The 24,801-nt window shown below is 46.6% G+C and overlaps 1 pseudogene; it reads left to right on the top strand.

Moving 5' to 3' along the window:
- The first annotated feature begins 1,906 nt into the window (after positions 1-1,906).
- On the top strand, positions 1,907-22,316 carry LOC139265789 (uncharacterized; annotated as a pseudogene).
- The last annotated feature ends 2,485 nt before the right edge of the window (positions 22,317-24,801 follow it).

Raw genomic sequence — 24,801 nt, 5'->3', positions numbered from 1 at the left:
CCCACGACTGATTTGAACTTTGTCAGTGTTGTGTTGTTTCTTCATGGGAGTCACTTTGATTTTCATGACAGACCTGCACAAATTATTGATATGCTGGGCTCAAGCCTTGGGCCTAGTCAGGAAACCTATTTGAAAGAAGTGTATTCTTGGTATAATGGTTAGCAAACATGTTTATTCAAGAATTGACAAGTGGTGACATGTTTATAGAATGTTCAGTTGAACATTTTTATATTCAAATGAAGAGAGCTGGTATGGACCAAAGTAAATATTTAATGCACACTGCAGGATATCACGAGAGCTGTCCAGGCATCAGAATCATTGCTTGAGAACTCTGATGATCTGCTTGATAAGGACTTTAGTGGATGCCATTTTTCCATGGTATCTGCGGCTTTTCCACCCAAATCATGGTGGATGAACGGGAGAACCCCTGTGGAAATTCAGCCCCGCAGCACGTTGGGGTCAAAATTCGGTACTGCCATTTTGAGAAATTTTAGCGCCTCGCTTTAGGCGAGGTCCCAAACACGAAATTCAGTTGTGCCACCTATTGAGACGTTGATTGGGTGCCTCAATGCCTCGTGGGTATATTCGCTTCCTACGCACTCACTCCGACGGTGAGGATGGCAGACCAAGCAGCAGCAGCTCGTCAGAGTGCCCATCGGTCCTCGGACGCCGCCGTGGATGCACTCCTTGATGCTCTGGAGAGACGGTGGGGACCAATTCACAGAGGCCTATGGAGGAAAATCTCATAACAAGTTTCTGCGATTGACACAATGGCCAGGACAGCCACTGAATGCCTACAATAGTGGAACAAGATGATGTGGCTGGTGAAGGTGAGTATCTTAAATTTGAATTGTCAATATGCTAAGCTCTAAGCTCATTGTGCACTCTCTGCTCAATGTAGTGTTTCGGCATCCATGCAGGCCCTTGCAGTGGGTGAAGCCAGATGTAAGGTTCCCATTTGAAGCCTCACCCACTGCATGAGCTGTTAACCTTGCTACTCAGTTCTGCAGGCCCACCCCTGATGTTGTAAACTCCTCAGTCTTCATTTTCATCTCGAAGATGGTAGCCTCCCTGTTACTATTAGGTCCTGGCCCCCTAATTCAAGCATTGCCACAGTGAGTCCATGCAGCGAATGGAAGTTACATTGAACTGTGAAGACTCTCAATAATAAAAACAGAAAATGCTGGAAATCTCAGCAGATCAGGCAGCATCAGTGAAGAGGAAGCAGAGTTAACGTTTTGGGTCGATGACCCTTCGTCAGAACTGGAGTGTGTTTAAAAAGAACACATTCTTAACCAGCACTGAAAGGGGGAGGGGAAGAAAGAACAAAAGGGAAGGTCTGTGATAGGGTGGAAAGCAGGAGAGATTAGAAAAGGGATGATGGGCCAAATTGAAATGGTAATGGCAGAAGTTACAAAAACATTAGTCAAGATAGGGTGTGAATGGCGGAATAATGACCAGCTGCCATTAGAGACAAGGAGAAAAAGAACAGGCTCGGTGGTGGGGGGGGGGGGGGGGGGGGAGCAAAGGGAGCTAAAGATTGGCAGCGGTTACGCTTTGAAATTGTTGAACTCGATGTTGAGTCCAGAATGCCAAAAAGTGCCTAAAGAAAAATGAGGTGCTGTTCCTCGAGCTTGCGTTGAGCTTCATTGGAACAGTGTAGGAGACCGAGGACAGAGAGGCCAGAGTGGAGGTGGAGTGGAGAATTAAAGTGACAGGTGAACAGAAGCTCAGGGTCACACTTGCGGACTGAACGGAGGTGTTCCGCAAAGCAGTCACCCAATCTCTCATACAGTTACATCTACTAAACTGTGTACAACACTTGGGACACACTGATAGAAGGGCTCTAACTCAGATGTTCTCTTTAATCTCACAGGACAAGCTCGCCCACAACCGCAGGGAGTAGATGCAGACTGCAGGAGGGGACTCTGAACTCCAGGACCTGACACTGTTCAAGGAACGTGTCTCGGCCCTGATGGGCGTTCAAGTTGGTGCCATGGCGGTGGGTGAGGCCAACCCCCCTGGGAAGAGTGACGGTATGTTGAGTTCCTTTGCAGCATCCGGCAGGCCACTTAGGCCTGACACCACAATCCTTCAGTTCTTTTCAATAGACTGGCATTCTCGAATGCGTTTGTCTCTCCTGGCCCCCTCCCCTGCAGGTAACCACTCTTCTCTGACTTTGTGCTTTCAGGTGATGACTCAGATGACCAGGGGCCTGCACGTCAGCCTTCCACTGCGGGTGACGGTGGAGAGGACAAGGAGGCGAAGAACACCTCTCTGGATGTGATAGAGGATCCAGCATCCTCACAAAGCGGGGCCAGCAGCTTTTTGTCGGAAGGTGTGGTTGGGGAGATGAAGTTGGGTGATGCTCCAAGGCCCAGTGGCCTGCAGCAATGCCATGGAGGAGGGGATATCAAGGGGACAGCGCCCCGGAGGGTGAGTGCGCACCTGAGTGGTGCTCAGCAGCACTCTGATGATGAGGCCGACTTAGACAATCTCTGTATTGTATAGGATTAATCACGCAGGGATAATTATGATAGTCCGACATTCACAGTGTGTTTTCTGCTTCATGCCTCGTGGAATGTTGTTGATGCAGAGAGAGAGAGAGAGAGACCTTGATGCACACACTATCTTGTTTATGGGACGATCGGTGCCTCGAGGTCTCATGCTTTGTGGAAGAACAGCTGGGGCCTTACAGATTAGGAGTTGGCCATAAGCCACATGCACCCATGTTTGTTCAATAGTATAAAGGAACGGAACTGTCCAGTAGCTCTTTGAACTTCACCTTGGACCGTGATTCGCGAGCGGTGCCGGGACCCCCAAGGCTCCTGACCAGCCGTCGTTGCGGAGTTCCCAACAGGCCGCAGGCTGTGAGCTTTGTTGCATCTTATCATACTTCTCTTTTCTTTTGTAAACTGTATTATGTTTCTTTTCTCTCAGTAAAAGGTGTTTTATCTTTACTTCATTTGTCTTGTCTCTTATTTAACATTCATCCAGATCCCAAACCTGGGTGTATTATTATCGATCCAAAACATTTGGCGTAGTCGGCAGGATCTGGTAAAATGTTTAAGAGAAAAGACAAGAAGCAGTCTCCTCCTGCGGGAGAGAAGTATAGAATACCAGGGTGGAGCACGAGTGATGAGGGTTTTGGCTCTCTTGCCAATGTGCTAACCCAGTTTGGACCCCCGCAACATTGGGATACGCAGTTATTGGAACAGAGCAAAGATAGAACCGTACCCCACTTGGTACTGTCTCTCCTGGAGGAAGCAGGCTTCCCACAGGAAAAAAGTAGTCCCCCACAAATGGGATGGATTTTGTTGACAGCATTAAGGGTGATGTGTAAACAACGTAAGGAAAGTGAGGCAGAAAACCAACTGTTAAGGTTTTGGAAAGTCAAAACTCGACTCTGACTGAAGCGGTCCGCACTGCACAAGAACGGGCGGATAAAGTCAATGAACAATCAGAAACTTTAATATGCCGTCTGGCGACAGTACAAAATTTAAAAAAAGCCAGACGACAGAAATTACAGATAGATTGGTCAAAGGTTCGTGCATTGGTAGCTGGACCCACTTGGGATCCGGCTCGTTGGGACGGAGACATCTGGTACTCCTCTGAATCAGAATATGAGTGGACAGATAGAGAGGGGGGGAACGGGAGGAAACTAAAGACCCTCCCCGATACGCTCCGAGCACGGAAGCTAGACCCCTTATGACAAATAAGACGAAACAGCAAGATGGGGAACAGCCGGTAACAACTAGAGTGGTGCGTGACTTCACCACTAGTGAGTTACAAGAAATAGGGTCTCGATTTTGCCAAAAACCCGGAGAATCATTGTCAGAATGGCTAACCCGGATTTGGGACCAGGGAGCATCAGGCGGAATACTTAACCCCGAAGAGTTAACAAAAATGGGGACTATGACTACGGACCACCATATCACAGCAGTGCTACGGAATGTTCAGGGCACAGGTTCACGATGGGATATGGTTCCTATAGGGGTCCGGCAAAAGTATCCCTCTGCCGTTGATTGGGAAGGGGAGGTAAAACCTTGGAATACTATGGCGGAGGGTGCGATACAGTTGCACAACATGGCAACACAGGGAGGATTATATCACCAACCATATAGGGGGCCAGATCAGGAGCTCTTTACGGCAGGAATGCGGAGCAGGCTGATGAAGAATGGCTCTCCTATGATGAGGGGTGCGCTAATCGCATTATTGGGACCAGCCCAAGGGCAGCGGGTGGGGCACACTTGTCTATTGTTAGGACAGTTAGAGGATGTAGAAGATAGTGTGCGAGAGTTGAGAACAGCTAACGTAGAGGGGGATCGGGGCCAGCGACAAGGTTCTGGGAAAGGTACAGGGTCAGGAAAGGTACAGGGTCAGGAAAGACAAAAAAAAAGAATTACGCGGAGGGACATGTTCGCAGTTTTACTGAAGGCAGGGGTCCCCAAGGAAAACATTGATGGAATCTCAACAGTAGCGATGTATTCTATGTGGAAGCAACACTGCATCCCGGGAACAGGGAAGGGTGAAAGGAGGGAGGTAAGGGAGACTAAGTCGGATAGCGATAAGTCTGCGGATGCGGAGAAACCACCTCCCGCTAGCCTATACCCCAACGTAGAAGAGCTGTGGAAGGCTAGTAATCCCCTTGACTAGGGGTGTGGCCGGGATCTGGGAGTACTCCTCGTTAGAACCACATCAACCCAAGTTCCCGGGGACCTGAGGCCACACATTCCGATTACGATACATTGGCGGGGTGGGGGGGGAACATACAAAGAGATGTGGCTTTATTAGACACAGGGGCAGAAGTTACTATTGTCCATGGAAATCCTAGGAAACACACAGGGACCCGTATGATGATTAATGGGCTCGGAGGGGCAGAAACGCCCGCTGTCCGAACAACTATCAGAATGGCGTTGGGAAATGGGCCTCCGCGCTGGGTAACGGTCTTAATATCGGCAGTAAAGGAATATATTATTGGGATGGACCTTTTAAAGGGAACCACACACAACACCTCGTTCGGGCAATTCTCATTCGGGATACGGGAGATCACTATGATTGCAGGGGAAGCAAAGTAGGAACCAGTGGTAATACCATGGCCATTGCGTATAGTGACTATGAAACAGTACCGAATACCTGGGGGATACAAAGAAATAGGGGAAACCATACAAGGGCTCTTGGAGGCGGGTATCATTAGACATGCGGTGTCCCCCTACAATAGCATGTTTGGCCTGTGCAGAAACCCAACAAAAGTTGGAGGATGACTGTGGACTACCGACAACTGAACAAATTAACCCCTCCCCTGGCCACCGCTGTCCCAGATGTAGTAACTATAACAGAGCGGCTGTCTGAAGAAGGTGCGAGTGGTATGCGGTAATCGACCTGGCCAATGCCTTTTTCTCCATTCCAATAGCGGAAGAATCCCAGGACCAGTTTGGATTCACTTGGGAAGGGAGGCAATACACGTTTAAACACCTATCTCAAGGTTACCTACATAGCCCTACCCTATGCCACGGATTGGTGGTCCAGGACCTGGACATGTGCATGTTGGCTCCTAATGTCTCACTGGCACACTACATCGATGATGTACTAATAAGGGGTCCCACCGAGGCAGTGGTGTCAGAAGCCCTAGCTACTTTAGCCCAACACATGCGAGACAGGGGCTGGGAGATAAATCCGAAGAAGGTGCAGGGCCCTAGCCAGACTGTCCAGTTTTTGGGGATCCAATGATCTCGGGGTGAGCGCTTCATGCCCGAGCCTGTGAAGAATAAAATTCAAGAAATGGCCACCTCCACGAATAAAACTGAGACACAACGGTTTGTGGGACTACTGGGTTACTGGAGGAGACACATACCTCACCTCACGATGTTATTAAAACCACTGTATGCCATAACACGAAAAAAGGCCCACTTCGAGTGGGGAAAGGGACAGCAGGTGGCTTTTGATACAGCCAAAGAAGCCGTAGCTCAAGCTTTACCCCTAGCCCCGCGAGTGCCTGGGAACCCTTGTGAGCTACAGGTATCCGTTACCAATGATACTGCAGTATGGAGTTTGTGGCAGGTTCAACATGGCACTCGTATACCGTTAGGGTTCTGGTCTAGAAAATTGATAGGTGCTGCTACTCGTTACATTCCATTTGAGAAACAATTATTAGCATGTTATTGGGCCCTAACTGAAACAGAAGGAGGGGATGACAAAGTCAGTTTAAGACCAGACCTACCCATATTATCCTGGGTTCTCTCAGAAAATGAGACACACAAGGTCGGGCGAGCGCAGCAAAGCTCCATAGTGCGCTGAAAATGGTATATCGCAGACAGAGCAAGTAAAGGAAAAGAAGGAATCACCCAACTACATGAGCATGTGGCTGAATACCCACAAGCAGCTGAGAGTGAACTTACGCAGTCGTCTGTCAGTTTAACCAAAGAGTCACCGATCTCCTGGGGCTTGTCTTTTGAACAGTTAACACCTGAAGAACGTAGCCATGCCTGGTTCACAGATGGCTCAGCGGTCTGGCGAAACAGCCTTCGGCGATGGCGAGCCGCTGCCTTCAATCCAAAAACCCAGACAATTGTGCATGATGAGGGTGTGGGAGGCTCCAGCCAGCTAGCAGAACTAGCAGCTGTAGTCTTTGCATTAGAAGAGGAACAGCAACAAGTATACATATATACTGACTCATGGGCAGTAGCCAATGGCATGGTGAGCTGGATGCGAAACTGGCATGAACATAACTGGCAAATAACTGGGAAAAACATGTGGGGAAAGCACCGATGGGAACAAATATGGTCCAAAGCCCAGAAGATGAAAATAACTGTGTATCATGTGGACACTTACATGAAAAACACTTCAAAGACCTCTGAACATAATAACATTGTTGATAATATAGCCCGGGTACGGGCTGTCAAAGAGGCGGAAGAGGAAGAATATGACATAGGCAAGTGGGCCCACCACAAATCTGGACATCTGGGCATTCAGGGTATGATACAATGGGCACGAAATAGGGGGTTACATTTGACTACGGACGGTGTTAAACAGATCATAAACACCTGTGAAATTTTTCAAAAGGTGAAGCATTTTCCCCGACAACGACAACCCAGTGCCCATAGTAAGAGATGGACTCAACCAGCACAAATATGGCAAGTTGATTATGTAGGACCTTTACCATTGCAACAACGGTTCCAATATTTGCTCACTGCTGTTGATACCTATTCTGGACTTTTGATAGCTTATCCAGTGACTAAAGCGAATCAACAAAGTATGATTAAAGGACTGGAGAATTTAATCACATACTACGGTGAGCCAGCAGAAGTACAATCCGATAATGGGTCGCATTTCACCAGTCAAACAGTGCAACAGTGGGCGGTAGACAACGGGATCTATTGGATGTTTCACATACCTTACTATCCGCAAGCTGCAGGATTAATAGAATGCATGAATGGACTACTTAAGCAACAGATTAAAATATTAACTCCCACTAACACATTGCAAGGGTGGTCAAAGGTCTTACCTCAAGCAGTGCGCAATCTGAATCACCGACCATTGCGGGGGGGAACTCCCATAAGCCAGATGTTAGGCAAAGTTAGTGTCCCTACTATTGAAAAAGAAAATCAGACTCAGGACACAGTTTGTGAAGGAGGAAAAGTGTGGGTGCAGTACCCCCAGAAACCCTTACAAGCAGGGGAAATCTTAGTGAAAGGAGAAGGAAACACTTATTGGGTGCTCCTGACTGGTCAAAGATATTCCTCTCTGTGTTGACAAGGGTAAATTGACTAAACGGGGCTGAATTAATATACTTTTGCTTCCTCCCACAGGAATTCTGCCCAAAATGGCGACTTACCAACTTGTGCTGGCAAGTCTCTGTGTCTCGTTATCTGTGACTGTGCTACTTCCATCCTCAAACACAGCATGGATGGCCGTATAGGGTGGCGGTTAGCTAACACTGATCGTACGCAAGACAATTTTACCTGTCCTTCCGGGCAAGCCTGCACTATAGGACACTGGAGCATCACTTGTGATGCATGCAGGTACTGGGGAGGCCCAGAACAGGTGCTATTAACAGTAATCACGGGGGCCAAAATCACGTTATCAATCAAGTGCCAAAAAGATATGACAATGATATGCAATGTGCACTCCAATGTGTCGTTATTGCACAACATCACATGGTTAAGGAATTGGGCCCGCAACATTACGTCATGCAATGACACTATGTCAGACGAAATTAAGTTAAATGTGTCTCTATGGTATGGATGTACAAATGCCTCCGTAATCACTGGTAGGGGGATTATGGGCCACTTTTGGTTAATGCGTGTGGTTAAGCATTCTAAGAGCCCCATGGATCATTTACAACGGCTACACTCTACATGTACACCTGTGCTTACATCCCCACCCATATTAAATCTCACACTGCAAGTCCGGTATGCGGACAAGCCGGCTGACACTTGTAATATAACAACAATCTGAAAACGTCAGTGAGACAAAGGCATGATGTATTAGCCACAATATTAGGAGGCGTAGGAACAGGAATAGGAGCATTAAACTCTATGGATATCAAGACCTTACAAAAAAAAATACAAAAGGTAGGGAGACTACTGGAGATGCAATTCGATTGCGAAATGCATGGGACAGAGGTCTCACAGGACAGATGTTTTCTAGTTGGCTGTCAGATGTAATGCTGTGGAAACACATAGATAAAACTACTCAAGAGATAGGGATTGTTGCCGGACGACAACAAGAATTAGGTCATCATACACAATGCATGTTTGACGAAGTAACCCGGCAACTATTAAGGGCCGAGTTAGAACATATTGCCATGTCAGGGCATGCAAATAGTTCAAGCAAAATATTCCACTTCGGCAATAGAAATCTAGAGGTAAAACCTGATATGCAACATGATGACCAGGGGTGTAACTTTACTATGAGAATAGTCAATATCACAAAAAACAACATTTGATGCCAGTTTATAGTGCTTCCCCACCTGTGGCCAAAATCTGTGGGTACCCAAGTTCAAGGGTGTATGGATTGATGCTAGCAATAGAACTCACCAAGCTCAAGATTGTCAAATATGGCCTTTCGGTATGGTGGGTCCTTTGCACACACCTGTGTTTGAACCATGTTCCCTACAACATACAGCGGAAACATGTATTTGGACACTTGTACTATACAATGATACAATTTTACATGAAATCGGACAGAATCATGTTTGTATTACTAGTGTCTATCCCATTTATCTTGATGGCGCCCGTAAAGATCCTCCTCTAAATGCTTGCTTTAAAGATATGCATACCATATATGACCTTCATTCTCATAGGTCATATCGATTGGGACGATGGAAAGATGTTGTGTGCCATCGCACCATCCTAGGCATTACTAACCTTCCTCCCACTGTAGACCTAACTCGTTTAGCTCACTTTCTAAAAGATAACCAAAAGGTCACTTGACGAATTGAGCGAACGAGGGCGTACTCTTCATACTCTGCAAGTTGCTATGACTTACAGTGAAGGCACCTTGGTCAGAGTTGCGACAACATTCACTGACCTTATGGTACACCATTGGTGGGACATCTTTTACGGATGGTCCCCAAAAACATCCGCCGCTTTGAAGCTGTTAATACATCCTATCGTTGTTTTACTAGTCGCGTTATTACTGATATTACTACTCGTATGTATTCTTTGGTGTGGATTGTGGCCGTTGCTTGCGCATACTCAATGTGTAACTGATGCATTACGCCTTCAACTCGATTATATTACTTAGAATGTCTAAATATCAAGGGTGGATTGTATTGTATAGGGTTAATCACATAGGGTTAATTATATTCCGACATTTACAGTGTGTTTTCTGCTTCATGCCTCGTGAAATGTTGTTGATGCAGAGAGAGAGAGAGAGACCTTGATGTGCACACCATCTTGTTTATGGGACGATCGGCGCCTCGAGGTCTCATGCTTTGTGGAAGAACAACTGGGGCCTTACAGATTAGGAATTGGCCATAAGCCACATGCACCCATGTTTGTTCAATAGTATGAACTGTCCAGTAGCTCTTTGAACTTCACCTTGGACTGTGATTCGCGAGCGGTGCCGGGACCCCCAAGGCTCCTGACTAGCCGTCGTTGCAGAGTTCCCAACGGGCCAAAGGCTGTGAGCTTTGTTGCATCTTATCATACTTCTCTTTTCTTCGTAAACTGTATTATGTTTCTTTTCTCTCAGTAAACGATGTTTTATCTTTACTTCATTTGTCTTGTCTCTTATTTAACATTCATCCAGATCCCGAACCTGGGTCTATTATTATCGATCCAAAACAATCTCGCCAGACAGTCATTGCAGATGCATAGCGATCTGCTGGGTGTTTTGTCAAGGGTGCCCGAGAATGTCGATGCACTTGCTTTGAGTGTGGTGGAGGCCGCCTCAACGATTGCATTTGTGTCTCAGCAACCCATCGAGCCCATCCTTGATAAATACCAATGGATGTTGGATGCTTCAAGTGACCATGAGTGCCCAGACATGGTGGCATGGGCTATGGCTGACGTGGCAGTAGCCATTGAGCATTAGGCCAACAGTGGGTAGACCTGCAGACTGTCATGGCATCAATCAGCTATATGGTGTGCTGCAGTTACAGTCTGTCCTGATGCAGAGCCAACTTGAATCCAAGCAGGTACTGACTGCTGCCAGCGTGTCTGGGGCCATCAGTTGCACAGGGAATTAAAGTTGGTGAAGCATGACAGCAATCTGTGCTCAGCCAGATAGTTCCAGATGCTGAGGCTCTGCCCCGGGGGAGTAGCAGCATGTCAGGCCTGTTGGAACGTGATGTCCTCTCCCAGGATGACACCATTCCACCCTTGCCCCTGCCGCACACTGCAACCCATCCACCACAGAGTGCCACCATCCATGCTGAGCTGATGTAGTCCACAGTCAGCCCTTCCAGGGACCGAGCTGCTGGGGAACGTCCTGCTAGACCATCAGCTGTGGCAGCGGCACCAACACAGCGACTTTCTACCAGCCTTGCTGCAGGCACTGAGACCCCATTGAGGAGGAGCAGTAGGTCTGGGAGCGGGGGAGAAGGGAAGAGTTGGGAAAGCACTGAGAAAGAGACGGTAAATATGTGTGTGCTAATGGCCAGAAATGGTGATCTTGCTCGAATGTGAACCAATATAAATAGTTGCAGTTGGATGAGCCAATAAAGAATTGTGTGATGCTGGCCAGAGATGTTGTCCTTGTTCCATGATGAAGTAATGTGAATAATTGCACGTGGGTGTGGGTGATCATGTTTCAAGGGGACTGGTTTCAATTATTGCTTGTTGTGGATGATGGTGTCCTTTAGTGCTTCTTTACAGCACACGATGGTGTTTTCTGTCAATAAAAATTAGTTTCATTTGTCACAATCTTGTGTTGCCATTTGTATGCATGGAGGCTTGGAGGGTGGGGCGTGATGTCTTCAGCAGATCGCCAGGTGAATAGGCTGGCCAGGTGAGACAGGGCTCGCAATGCCACATGCGTACAATCGATGGCCCCCTGAACCATGGGGAAGCCCGTTATCCTGGCAACATCATGGGATCGTGCATCCAGGTCATCCCTGGACATGCTGAACTTGATCTAGTCCATTAATTTGCTGTAGCAAGTGTCGGTAACCTGGCGAATGCAGCAATGTACTGCAAACTGCGAGATGTTGAATGTATCACCTACAGGGGACTGGAAGGAACTGATAGCATAGAAGTTCAGGGCTGCTGTCAGTTTCACTGCCACTGACAACGAGGTCCTGGTGCTGATGTCAGCTGCCAGGTATATCTGCACTCAACAAGCTCACTGCTGGAGTGGAAATAAACTACAGAACCACTGGGAACCTGTTCAACCTTCATCGCCTCCAGGCCGGATCCAAGACCACCCCAACCTCTGAAATCGAACTACAGTATGTGGACAACGCATGCGTCTGCGCACATTCAGAGTCTGAACTCCAAGTCATAGTCACCATCTTCACTGAGGCGTACGAAAGCATGGTCTCACACTAAACATCCATAAGACAAAGGTCCTCCACCAGCCTGACCCCGCCATACAGCACTGCTCCCCAGTCATCAAGATCCACGGCGCGGCCCTGGACAACATGGACCACTTTCCATACCTCGGGAGCCTATTATTAACAAGGGCAGACATCGACGACGAGATTCAACACTGCCTCCAGTGCGCCAGCGCAGCCTTCGGCCGCCTGAGGAAAAGTGTGTTCAAAGATCAGGCCCTCAAATCTGCCACCAAGCTCATGGTCTACAGGGCTGTAGTGATACCCGTCCTCCTGTATGGCTCAGAGACGTGGACCATATACAGTAGACACCTCAAATCGCTGGAGAAATATCACCAACGATGTCTCTGCAAGATGCTGAAAATCCCCTGGGAGGACAGACGCACCAATGTTAGCGTCCTCGACCAGGCCAACATCCCCAGCATCGAAGCACTGACCACACTTGACCAGCTCCGCTGGGCAGGCCACATTGTTCACATGCCTGACACAAGACTCCCAAAGCAAGCACTCTACTCGGAACTCCTACATGGCAAGCGAGCCCAAGGTGGGCAGAGAAAACGTTTCAAGGACACCCTCAAAGCCTCCTTGATTAAATGCAACATCCCCACTGACACCTGGGAGTACCTGGCCAAAGACCGCCCTAAGTGGAGGAAGTGCATCCGGGAGGGTGCTGAGACCTCGAGTCTCATCGCCAAGAGCATGCAGAAACCAAGCGCAGGCAGCAGAAGGAGCGTGTGGCAAACCAGTCCCACCCACCATTTCCTTCAACAACTGTCTGTCCCACCCGTGACAGAGACTGTAATTCCCGTATTAGAATGTTCAGTCACCTAAGAACTAATTTTTAGAGTGGAAGCAAGTCTTCCTCGATTTCGAGGGATTGTCTATGATGATGTCTGCAGAAGGTTGCAAAGCTTCGTGACCACCTCCTTGAGGAACCTCAGCCTTCTTCAGCAGTGCTCCTCGGACATCTCAAGATAAGAGTAATGTGCACAGTAAACCCTGCGTCTGTACGGCCTCCTGCCCCGCCATTTGGGGTGTCCCCTCTGGGGAGGATCCACATTTGCCCTAAGCTGTCTCTGCAGCGGCACCTTTCAAGTCATCCCCGCAGGACGACGTGGTGTGCGACCACTGCTCCCATAGCTTTGCAGAGGTCACAGGAAAATGCCACTTTCACATTTTTCCGATATGGAACCCAACAATGTGTCCGAGATACTAGTGCTCAATCTGACGAGTCAACTGCAGTACGACGCCAACACCGTACTATCTGTGCGAGCATCAAACGCAGCATTGACCCAGACCTCTGAGCCCCAGCTGCAACTCCCTTTACATAGCGCCCTCGATTAGTTTCTCCGCCTTGTGCAATTCACCTTATTCAGGAGTCATCGACGACAGCCGTTATGTGAGGCAGCAAAAGTGAATGTGGTGAGAAGGGCGCCAAGGAGGCATTGCACGCGCACTGATCTCATGATTTCCATGGCATTAGCCGGCGGGATGTTACGTTTTAACGCCCTTAAAAAATGACCACCGAATTTCATGGCAGGCGTGAACAGCACCGAGCGCCACTCTGGACTGCCCAACTCCCAGTTAACACCTAACACCGATGTTATCAACAAGCATTAGCAACTGAATTTCGACCCCGTGATATTTAGTTTCAGCTCTTCATGCTAGCTTGAGTATTATTAAAACACGGTTGTCTAAAATTATATATTCAGTTCTGCACTGCTCTCCCCAGCCCCCCTCTCCCCACTTCAGTGACTTGACCTCATGAATAGAAAAGCTTCCATCACAGTCAAACATTTGTACTGATTTTACATTCAGGCAGTAAAGCTCAAATTTTAGTCTCGATTCTTCAGGTTAGGTCAATGTATGACCCATTTTGTGTAAATCTTCCAAGTAGTCCAGACACATAGAAGCGTTGCTAGGCAACACACACGATACCCCTTTGAAAGTTATTCCAGTCTCAGCTGTTTTACAATGGTCTAGTGATGAATTTAAGTGAGCACAGTGTGAATGTTTATCTTCTGCTGGAAAAAGGATATAACCCTTTAAACACTGAATGTTCAGGAGAGCTATTGCCAAGCAAAAGTTCCCATCTAGCTCTAATAAATCTACCTGCAATGTTAACGGGATAATTTTTACTTTTTAGCTGGGAACTCGATCTGCGCTCGCCAATGAAAATTACCCCCAAAGGTCTTTGCCAGAATTTCTCCGGCATTTCTTCCGATTGGCCATTGTAAAATCTACCTGGGGTTTGCGTTATTCTGCCGCCAAAGTTACGGCAACCAATCGGGAGACCCTCGAGGAAATGCCACGTGCTTCTGTATAACATGCACTTCTCTAACACTTAGGGGATGAATTTCCATGGTTGGGGGGGGTGGGGATTTCCAGTTCACCCACCATAACTATGGAGGAAGAGCCTCAGAAACCCCAGAAGACCAGCAAAGAGACACATACACTATTTTTCCAAGGTTTCTGCTGCTCTTCCATTAAAGTTACAGCAGGTGAACAGAAGAACGCACTATGAAAATGCATCTTCTAACTTCCAATACCTCTTCACATCTGTCTATAATTCTTTGCCATTCTGCAGAGGACTGCTGCAGAATGACCTTGGACTCGTAGGATAAGCAGGAATTTTAAAAAATGCTGATTTTTTTTTTAAGCAATCAATGAATCACCCTGGGACCAATTGCATTGGCTTTCTAAACCTTTAATTTTAAAATAGCTTATTTGCTGCCCATAGCAACATTTAATCGGATCATGGGGACAGGAGTAGGCCATCCAGCCCCTCAAGCCTGTTCCGCATGGAATACACTGGAGTTACTTACACCGTGTTGCTAGGGCATAAATAATGGGAATTTTGCTGTTAAAATGCTTGAATGCTTCTGTCCATATATTCTACACATTCTCAACCCACTCAGTCACTTCAGTCAGAAATACACTAGGCACGATGTTCCATACATTGGTCAAAAAATCCTGAGCAATGTGGGCCTAAATTCCTGAGATATACTCCCAATGGGTAAGGCGCTACACCAGGAACAGATAATCAAAAAATAACTTGTTCTAGCGCTTATCGGGACTAATATTCTGATCTTTTCAAAAATGGGCTTGTACTGGACTATATTTTAATTGCATTCATGCCTGCAGCATAAGGGAGGAGGGGGTGGAAGATGCCTGTGCGTAGACTTTTTTAACGTGTGGTGACCATTGCACATCAGCCACCACACAGGCTTGACAAAGTTCGGCCTTTATCCAGTGGCAAGGGTTAACCAGGATGATTGGAGCCCAGCTCTGCTGCACAGACCTAGTGCGCACACATATCGCAGTGTGGGCAGGCCCGTGCTGTCCCTGGGCCCTCGGCTCTTCTGGGCACTGTACCCTCATTCATCACACCTCCGCCACGACCTCTCGCTGCTCCTCCGTCACAAACATTCGCCGCACCTCCGCCACGATCCCTCACCGCTCCTCCGCCACAAAAACACTCATCGCACTTCCGCCACGATCTCCCGCCGCACCTCCGCACCAAACATTCGCCGAACCTCCGTCACGATCGCCCACCAAATCTCCACCCCGATCACTCGTCGCTAGTCCGCCACGAGCTTCCCGATCCTCTGTTGTACCAGGGCCCCGCTGATGTTCCTGCCCATGCTCCAGATGGCGACCTGGGCCCTGATGACATCACCCAGTCACCAAGGGACCGCCTATGATGATGATGATGAGAAGGGAGGAGGCAGGATGTGCCCAATTTTTCAATATAAACTCCTTTCAATATTTTCACTAGACTGTAGGGGAACTTGGCCTGTAACCTTGGCTGATGATTGTTACATTGGGCACACTGGAAGCTCTTCAAGAGTTGAAGCTCACCATAATTAGGGGATGTTTGGTAGCGACAGAAAAGTTGCTTAATTATTCACAATGGCACAGCAGTGACATGTGATCAACACAGCTCTGTTTAATACTGACCGTTTAGGGTTCTGCTGCAGAAAGTGCACCAGAGGAGGCATATATGGGGCTGTAGACCTTCCTACAGTAGAAACAAAGTTACCAGCTGCAAATAGGGAACTAGCTGGCTATAAATGCCAAATCCTGATGCACAACAAGCTGCAGACCACCCCACTATAGATGTGTATGTGCCCTGGAAACCGAACGAAATTATGGCCCTTATGGCCAGCATACCAGATCGGAAAAAAGAACCTATCAAATTTATAGATTATCTTCAAACAACTATTTCAGTTTATAATGCAGATTTATCCATATATTCATTTCATGTTACAATTTATATTGTTGGCAGGATTAGTAACTTAAAACCTTGAGAAAGCCTGTTAATTGTGCTGATGTTGTATTATTTGCAATCTGACATTCTCTTAGTTATTTTTCCATGGCTTATACGTTTTCATATATCCAATTTACTTTACTGTTTTTAATTCCATATATCCCATTCATATATCCACATTCCCTCCTCTTATCATTCCATGATAACATTTAGGATCATTCTAAGAGTATTGCATTCATTCGTTCACACTCCATTTCCAGAATCATATTGTTGAGTAGTTCTTTAGTAGATGTAGATTCTTTAGTTTGTTGGATCATAACCCGGGAACCCTTGACCACAAGAGGGTTTGCTAACCTTGCCATCATTACTTTACAGCAGAGGTTAAGGCAACCAACAATCAAACAACAGGTAATTATTATTACGATGAGAACAATTGCCCCATGCATTAGATAGGATCGCCAAGACCCACCTAAAAGCCAATCAGACCTGCTAGGTTCTTTTGCTGGTGTGGATAACTTCTTCACCTCCCTCCTTATGTGATCAGCAAGATTGGTTATGTTTTCTGAACTATCAGGAATGTAAGTGCAACATTCAGATCCTATCAGGGCACATGTTCCCCCTTTCTTAGCTAACAGGTAATCGAGGGCCATACGGTTTTGTAATGCTACGGTCCTTATTGCTACCATTTCAGCTGTGATGCTTTCCAGAGCTTCAGCAGTATGGTTAGCTACCTGTTCCAATATCGTTTCTAAGTTCTGTACTTCGTCCATGAGACGTTTTATCCTGATTGGGAACACCAGGACCCCAAAGAACTTGTCGGCGGGGGTGATGGCTCGCTTATATCGGCTGGAGGCATGTACTTCCGCCAGGGTACGTACTTGTCGCACAAATGGCACCACATATCGCATATAGCAGGACCCTGTCCATCGCCTGGGCAACCAAGGATATGCCTTATGACCGCACACGAAATACGTGCCGTTAAAATCTGCTTTCTGATATATTGCCTCCGGGTCCCAGGACTGGGCCCACAAACTTCCACCTGTGTTATTCGGATCGTGAGAGTGGATGGTGACTCGTGTACCTGTGGTGAGGTTGAGACTGTGTGGGCAATTGCTGTACCCTACGATATGTCCCTTGTTACTGGTATCATTTCGAATTAGACATATGCCTCCTGTTGGCCTCCCAATCCCTGAGATATTGGTCAGAGCTATGAATGGGGGTTCCTTTTCACGGTTGTAGGTTGGTTGGTACCATCCCTGGAATGTCTGACTAATGGGATCTCCAATACTCTCCCACTTGGTGACCTCCCCGTGTTTGTTCAGGTGGTAACGGTATGATACTCCTCCTGGTCTCCGTGATCCCTCTTTTGACCCGCCTTTCATCATTCAGACTTGTATTGGCCCCCCTCCTCTTATTATAGTTTGGCTCTGAATCCATCTGACAGTCTCAGTTAGGGTCAGTGGAACGGTGCGCAAAGGAATTCCCCCTTTGGAATGTATAGGGATATGTAAACACACCCAGCATCTAGAAAAGTGCCCTTTTTGCGCATAAACGTAAGAAATATACAAAAAGGTGTTTACATGGAGCTCTCGCCTTTGTCTTCCTTCCCATGCGCCAAAACTGTCATATATCAACACTATTATACAGACTGTGGCATACAGACACAGTCTCATCTTATGGCTCAGGATTCAGATAAATAGTCCAATTATTTTGCTGATTTAAAAGAGTTCAGTTTTCCCGTCTCTCTTCTCAGGTCACCGTTGGTGTAACTGGCTGTCTATCACTACGGGTAAAAGTTCAAACTGGTCCACGTTCCAATTAGGATGCCAACGGCCTTGTTCAGCTATGGAGAAGAGGAAGTCTGGAACAGAAACAGTAGTTAGAATAACCAGTAAAATAGATTTGTTAAAGGGTGATGAGCTTGCAGTGGTGCAGGTGAACCCAGGAATTTTTCCCCTCAACCTTAGCTGCAGTAGGGGTAGTGAGTAACACCTGAAAAGGCCCCTCCCATCACGGCTCCAATCCCTTTCGAATCCATACTTCCCTAGTGCCACGAGGGACAATTCGGGTAAAACTGGGAGGTCGAGGTGAGCATCTTGAACCTGGTTGTGAGCTAGTCGCAGAGCCTGAGTCAGAGAAAGAACATAGGTGGTCATCAGTTGAGCTGAGATACCATATCTAGGAACAATTTCCCTCATTAACACCTTAACAACAGTTTGAGCCTTATTGTCCAGGGTAGGGTAGGCTTCAATCCATCTGCTAAACACATCTACTATTACTAACACATATTTGTAACACTGAATTTTTTGCAACTCAATGTAGTCCAACTGAAATGTCTCAAAGAGACCTTCGGGTAGGGGCGTTTTACCCCAATCACAGGGGACTCCCTTCCCTGGATTATGTTGCTGGCAAACCAGGCAACGACTACTGATGTTCTGGGTGAGCGCCTGGAGTCTAGGGTGCCACCAAGTAGCCAAAAGTGTGTCACTCGTGGTCCTTGCTCCACAATGAGTAGCAAAATGCATACATTCAATAACCCATGGAGCCAACTCGTCAGACATGCAAGTCTGTTCCGCGGGAGCGGTCCAGAGTATAGAAACATTGTCATAAGTACATCCATAATATTTCCACAACAGTTTATCTTTTTCAGGAGCGTCCTCCTGTGCTTTAATAACATCTTGGATGGTTGGCATTGGTTTTTCCGAGGCTAACTTATCCTTCGCAGGATTTTTAGTCTGACTCAGCATTTTGGGCACTACCATCTGTTGGTCACGAGAGGCCTGTTTAGCCTCTTTGTCAGCACAGTGGTTCCCTATATCAACCGGGGATTTTCCGGTGGTGTGGGCGGTACATTTAACAACGGCAATGTGCTTGGGGAGCATGAGGGCTTGCAACAAATCAGATACTAGTTGCTTATGGGATATCTCATTCCCCTGTGAGGTTAGGAATCCCCTATTTTTCCATAATTGTCCGAAATCATGAGCCACCCCAAAGGCATACCTAGAGTCGGTATAGATATTGACTTTGAGATCTTTGGCCAAGATACAGGCTCGGGTGAGGGCGAATAGTTCAGCTTGTTGGGCAGAATAGGCAGTTTCAAAAGCGGCAGATTCCAAGACCTGATTCTCCTGGTTTACTATGGCGTATCCTGAGATTCGTGTACCTTCTGGATTAATTCCGTCAACATACATAATACAGTCTGAATCTTCAATTGGTACATCAACAAAATCTTCCCTGACTGATGTGGCCTCTTAAATTAAGGATAAACAATCATGACTGGGTTCTTCCTCATCTTGGGGTGGCTCAGTAAGAAAACAGGCCGGATTAATTGTAGTACAGTGCCGAAAGGTCAGTTTAGGATTGCCTGTGATTTCAGTGGGTTCTGTCGGATAGAGGGCCAGTCCACATTGCCCTGCACTGGGATCTCAATCGGATCAATGGGAGTATAACCCACTTGGGAGTGGTCCTCTGCCCACACATGAGGATCCACATAGTCAGGTATTTGCACATCCCGGCTGGTAGGGTCAGCCTCATCTATAGCCTGGCGCACCATAACTTCCAAATCTTTAGCGTGATGGGGCTCTTTTTTCAACCACGCTGCCCCTCGCTGCAGCAGGAACGCCATCTTGCCTCTGTCCTCGAGGTCGACTGCCTTGATCCTTCTCTCCCGCGATTCTGCCACAACCGCTGGAAGGGTACCTATGAAATTGATCTTCTTCCCCAGGAGTCCTGCCACTGGAGCTGGGAAGGTATTTTTAGATCGTTCCAGTCAGATCATTGCCACGCAGTCATGATGGATGGTCTGTGCCTCAGGTGCTGCACTGGTCTGTTCTCTGGTGCCTGGCCCAAGCAAAGGTGAGGTTTTGCTCTGCCTCTGAGCATGGGGGACATCGATTGCTGGAGTGAAGAGGTCTTCCCATTTCCACTGGGATCGTATGCTAGGGTCACGTGATAGGGTGCCTGCAGCAGGTCCAGAGACCACCACTGAGGGGTTCTAATGGTATACTGCTGCTTAAGGGTTCCCTGTTTTACAATAATCCCATCATCTCCACACTCCAAATGCAACTGGAATTTGCAGAGGAGGTCTCTAGCCATCAAGTTACAGTTCAGATTGGTTGTGATAACAAATCGATGTTCCACCGATTCTTCCTGGTAACCCATTTTAACCGGTTCTGACACCGGGAATGTAAGACTTGTCCCAGGAATCCTGACAGTCCCTGTGTTTCAGTGAAGGCGGAGAGTTTAAGCTTTGATTGTACAGAAGACATGAAGGCTCCCGTATCTATCAAGAAGGGTTGCCACTCATTCCGAATTTTTAACAATATCATCGGTTCGTCATCCGGGGAGGGTCCCTGCGTAGTCAATACGAATCGGGGGACGGTTGGCCAAAGGGGTTGTTCTGGGAGAAGTTAGTGTAAGATCCCCGTCCTCTCCCCCCTTGCCCCCCTCCTCTTCCTCCTCTTCCTTTTTCGTGCTGACGGGAGGGACAATTTCTATTCCAATGTCCTTCTTGCCCACAAATAAAGCATCCATCTCGTCTTTCCCAGCCCCGACCTCTTCCCATTGCTACCATTTCAGCTGTGATGCCCTCCAGAGCTTCAGCAGTATTAGTCTGACAGGGAATTGGTGTCGGGACTTTGGGATCTTGGAAATCATTTCTCGGTCGGAGGATGTTTCGGAGCTGTCTGACTGCTTGACAGTTCTGCGTCTCGATCGGCGGGGGTGTTTGCTATGTCTTTCACAACTTGGACTGGTAGATTGACTAGAAGATTTACGGGACTGTCTGTGATATCGAGATATAGTTCTGCCCTTTCGAGTGTGAGATCTGGTCCTTTCGGCTATATTGCTTGTGAACTGGGGATCTGAATCGCTATCAGAGGATGAGGAGTCAGTTTGGGTTTGTTGCTTTGGTGGTATGGGGTTATTTTTAACTCCTCTCGCCGGAGTGTAAGGTGGAGGGTGTTGGGAAGAGGACTGGAGCAAGGGGCCAGGGGGTGCGGGAGGCGCCGTTGGGCGCTGAGTCAGTGACCACTCATCAATTTCATCATCAGCCTAGGTTAACACAAAGCCAGCCATTTGACTACGTAGTCGGTCAATACCTTTCTCAGAGGTCCCAGAGGATCTCTTAGTAAGTTTCTCGTGCGCACATTCTTTTTTTTAAGATGTCTACAGTTTTAACATGTGTTCCCTCTGTCAATGAGAGTCCCAATTTAATAGCATTTATTTGCCAACTTGACAGAAGTGATGCATCTTTTAATTTTTGACAATCCCTGTGCTTTTTTTGCTACCTCTACGCTTCTAGTGCCGCCTAGAGGCCACTGGTCATCTCCTAATAATTTCTTCAGGGCTCCTGATAATTTTCTAAAGTCTTCAGCTCTTTCAGGGAATTCCTCACATAACTTTTGTAGCGGACTATCCGCATCCGTTGTTTTATCCAACTGATTACCCATTTTCACGCTGCCCCTCGTATTTAAACTGACTCTAATTACCGTGTTGTTAGGCGTTCGCGTCGTCGTGCGATTTGAACAAACTTAAAATAAACACAGACTTTACTGAAACTAACACTGACTTTGAACAAACTCAAAATAAACAGACTTTACTAAAACTAACACTGACTTCCGTGTCGCCCCGCGGTTCGCATCGCCGCGCGATTTGAAACACTTAAAATAAACAGACTTTACTAAAACTAACACTGACTTCCGCGTCGCCCCGTGGTTCGCGTCGCCGCGTGATTTGAAACACTTAAAATTGAACAAACTTAAAATAAACACAGACTTACTGAAACCAGCACTGACTTCGGCATCACCCCGCAGTTCGCGTTGTTGCGCGTTCGTGTCGGCCCACGTTCACTCTGCCGTGCACTCGCGCCGCCGCACGTCCCACGCCACCACGCGTTTCACGCTGCTGCGCGTCTGCGTCGGCCCACGTTCACTCTGCTGCGCGCTCGCGCCACCGCATGTCCCACGCTGCCACGCATTCACGCCGCCGCACGCTTATCTAGCCCTACCTTTCGAGTTGCTGCGTGATTTAAATCCAATCAGTGCCTAGACGGGCCAAGTGATATACGAGGTCGACGTCACACCTGACTTGAACACCTATCCTCTATTTAATTCCCCATAAGCCTTACTTAATTCCCTGTGAGCCTAATTTTCTAAATTTGATTTCTTATGAGCCTTATTTAATTTCTTTTAGTCTCCAAATTTCCCTATCCTTTCGCGTCACTGCGCAGTTTAAATCCAATCAGTCAATGAAAGCCCTAATTTAATGGAGTTTTTCTGCCAACTGGACAGGAGTGATTTTTTTTTTTAGACTGCAGTGGAATTTTTCTCATAATTTAAAATATCAGAACATTTTTTTTTTCAGCACCTATTTAGTACGTTACTTTTTTTTTGTCTTTTCCATAACTAGAGAGAAGTCTGGCACGTAGGCTGTGGACTGCTTTTCGTTATCTCAATTGTTCCAGCCTCAAGGTCGTGTTATTTAATATAATATATTTTTTTGGAATCCTTTTGAATCCATCTCAGTTGTTTTGCTGTGCCTTCTCTGAAAGTTTTCTTTCGACAAGTAAGTGAGCATGTTAAATCCTTTTTTTTTTAACCACCGGGACCATGTAATTTTTTCTTTTTTTTTTACTCAACAAACCTATCCTTTGTGTATTTCCTGGCTCCGTAACTTATCATCCGAATATACGTAATTCAATATGGTTCACACTCTTAAACTTCCCACATACAGGACAACACTACGAAGGGTTAAAAAACCTTTCATTCTGTTTGAAAAAGTAGGTGGAGCTAAAACAAACCACAACTCCCCGGCTTTTTTTTTTACAGTAAAAATCACAGAAGCATTTCTCATTTAAACAGACTTTCACAAGAGTCTCTTTTCTTTCCTGTTAATTTTTGGATCCATGATTGATTATCTATCCCTATCTAGTTCTAACTATAACCTATCTTTCCAAGTCGCCGCTTGGTTTGCGTCACCGCGCAATTTCCCTATCTCTATCCCTATTCTAAGTTTGAAAGGTATTCACCAGATTGTCCTGGATCTCGTTCAGACACTACCTGAGAACCAGCGAGTGGCTAAACTTTCCTCAGACTTTTGAAACCGGGGGAAACTGGAGCAGTATTGAAATCATACTCACCCCAGTGGCCACTTTCCCCTCGTATCGTCCAAGGCTAGTCTGGCTCTTAATTCGCAAGTTTTCAGCAGTCGTCCGTTGAGATCCCACTTCTAACACCAAATGTAAATGTAGATTATTTTCTCTCAATCTGGTTCAGCAAAATTACTGAAACGAATACCGTTTGTGCTTTAAACAAAGCAAGCTTTTATTTAAAAAGCAAATCCCGATCGGTGACTTTATCAGACAGAAGGAATGCAAATCTGTTCAAACGCACCCACTTCCATTGGACAAAGTGACATTACATTGTAAAGGGACGATGGTTATACATTTTCGGCAAAAGATAACAAGATAGGGCCAGAGTGACATCCTTGTTCAGCCTATCCTCTTAGATCCCTCTTTCCCTTTGTCCACTCATAGGCCGACCTAAGTATGGTCTGATTTTAAACAAAGACCTTCTGTTAATGTTTCAGGTTAATAACATGATTTAATAAGACCTTGAGGTTTTTCTGCAAGCTGTGGGTTTTGTTTCAATACGTGTTAGTGTTGTAACATTTCGCAGTCTCGAGTCTGAGATGTCATGGCTATTCCTCCATGAATTCTTTGTTAGCTTATACTGTCCCTATACAATTCCCACGTTCTCAACTTCAATGTCTCTATACATTTTTAAACATTCACAGGTAGCGACAGAAAAGTTGCTTAATTATTCACAATGGCACAGCAGTGACATGTGATCAACACAGCTCTGTTTAATACTGACCGTTTAGGGTTCTGCTGCAGAAAGTGCACCAGAGGAGGCATATATGGGGCTGTAGACCTTCCTACAGTAGAAGCAAAGTTACCAGCTGCAAATAGGGAACTACCTGGCTATAAATGGAGATGATGTGTCCTGCTCTCAGGGGAAAGGAGAAGGTGAGTGTGATATATTCTTTACGACACCAGAAACACACACATACAAGATGACTCCATTACACAGGAACTTATCAGGTGACCTTGTCACATGATCCTTTTATTGTATAAACAGCAGTGGTTGCATTACCATAGTAGTCCACTAGGTGGAGCTCTCTATTACACTTCTCCCTCCTTAATGAAGAAGTAATCATAACAAAATAATCATCATATATAACTTGCATGGTTATACACAACATGCCTGATTTTGCCATATTTACAAATCAAACTTAACCACTGGTTTTCTGTTTCAAAGAGGATACCTTCACTCTCGAACAGAGCTTTCCAAACTTGGTGTCGAACTAGGCTGATCCTGAGAAGAATTTTTCTGCCAGGGCAACCCTTGATTTACATTTGGACTTTCTGCAACTTCAGACTGTTCGTCTGTCTGACTCGGACCCAGACTTAAATTCTGACTTTCTCATAGACTTGTTTCTAGTACATCTGATGTAGGATTTGCTACTGGTACTC

This window comes from Pristiophorus japonicus, chromosome 1 (assembly GCF_044704955.1).
Source record: "Pristiophorus japonicus isolate sPriJap1 chromosome 1, sPriJap1.hap1, whole genome shotgun sequence".
In the NCBI taxonomy this organism is placed as follows: domain Eukaryota; kingdom Metazoa; phylum Chordata; class Chondrichthyes; family Pristiophoridae; genus Pristiophorus; species Pristiophorus japonicus.
Note: the sequence above shows the minus strand (reverse complement) of the source record. Positions and strands in the feature narration are given on the sequence as shown.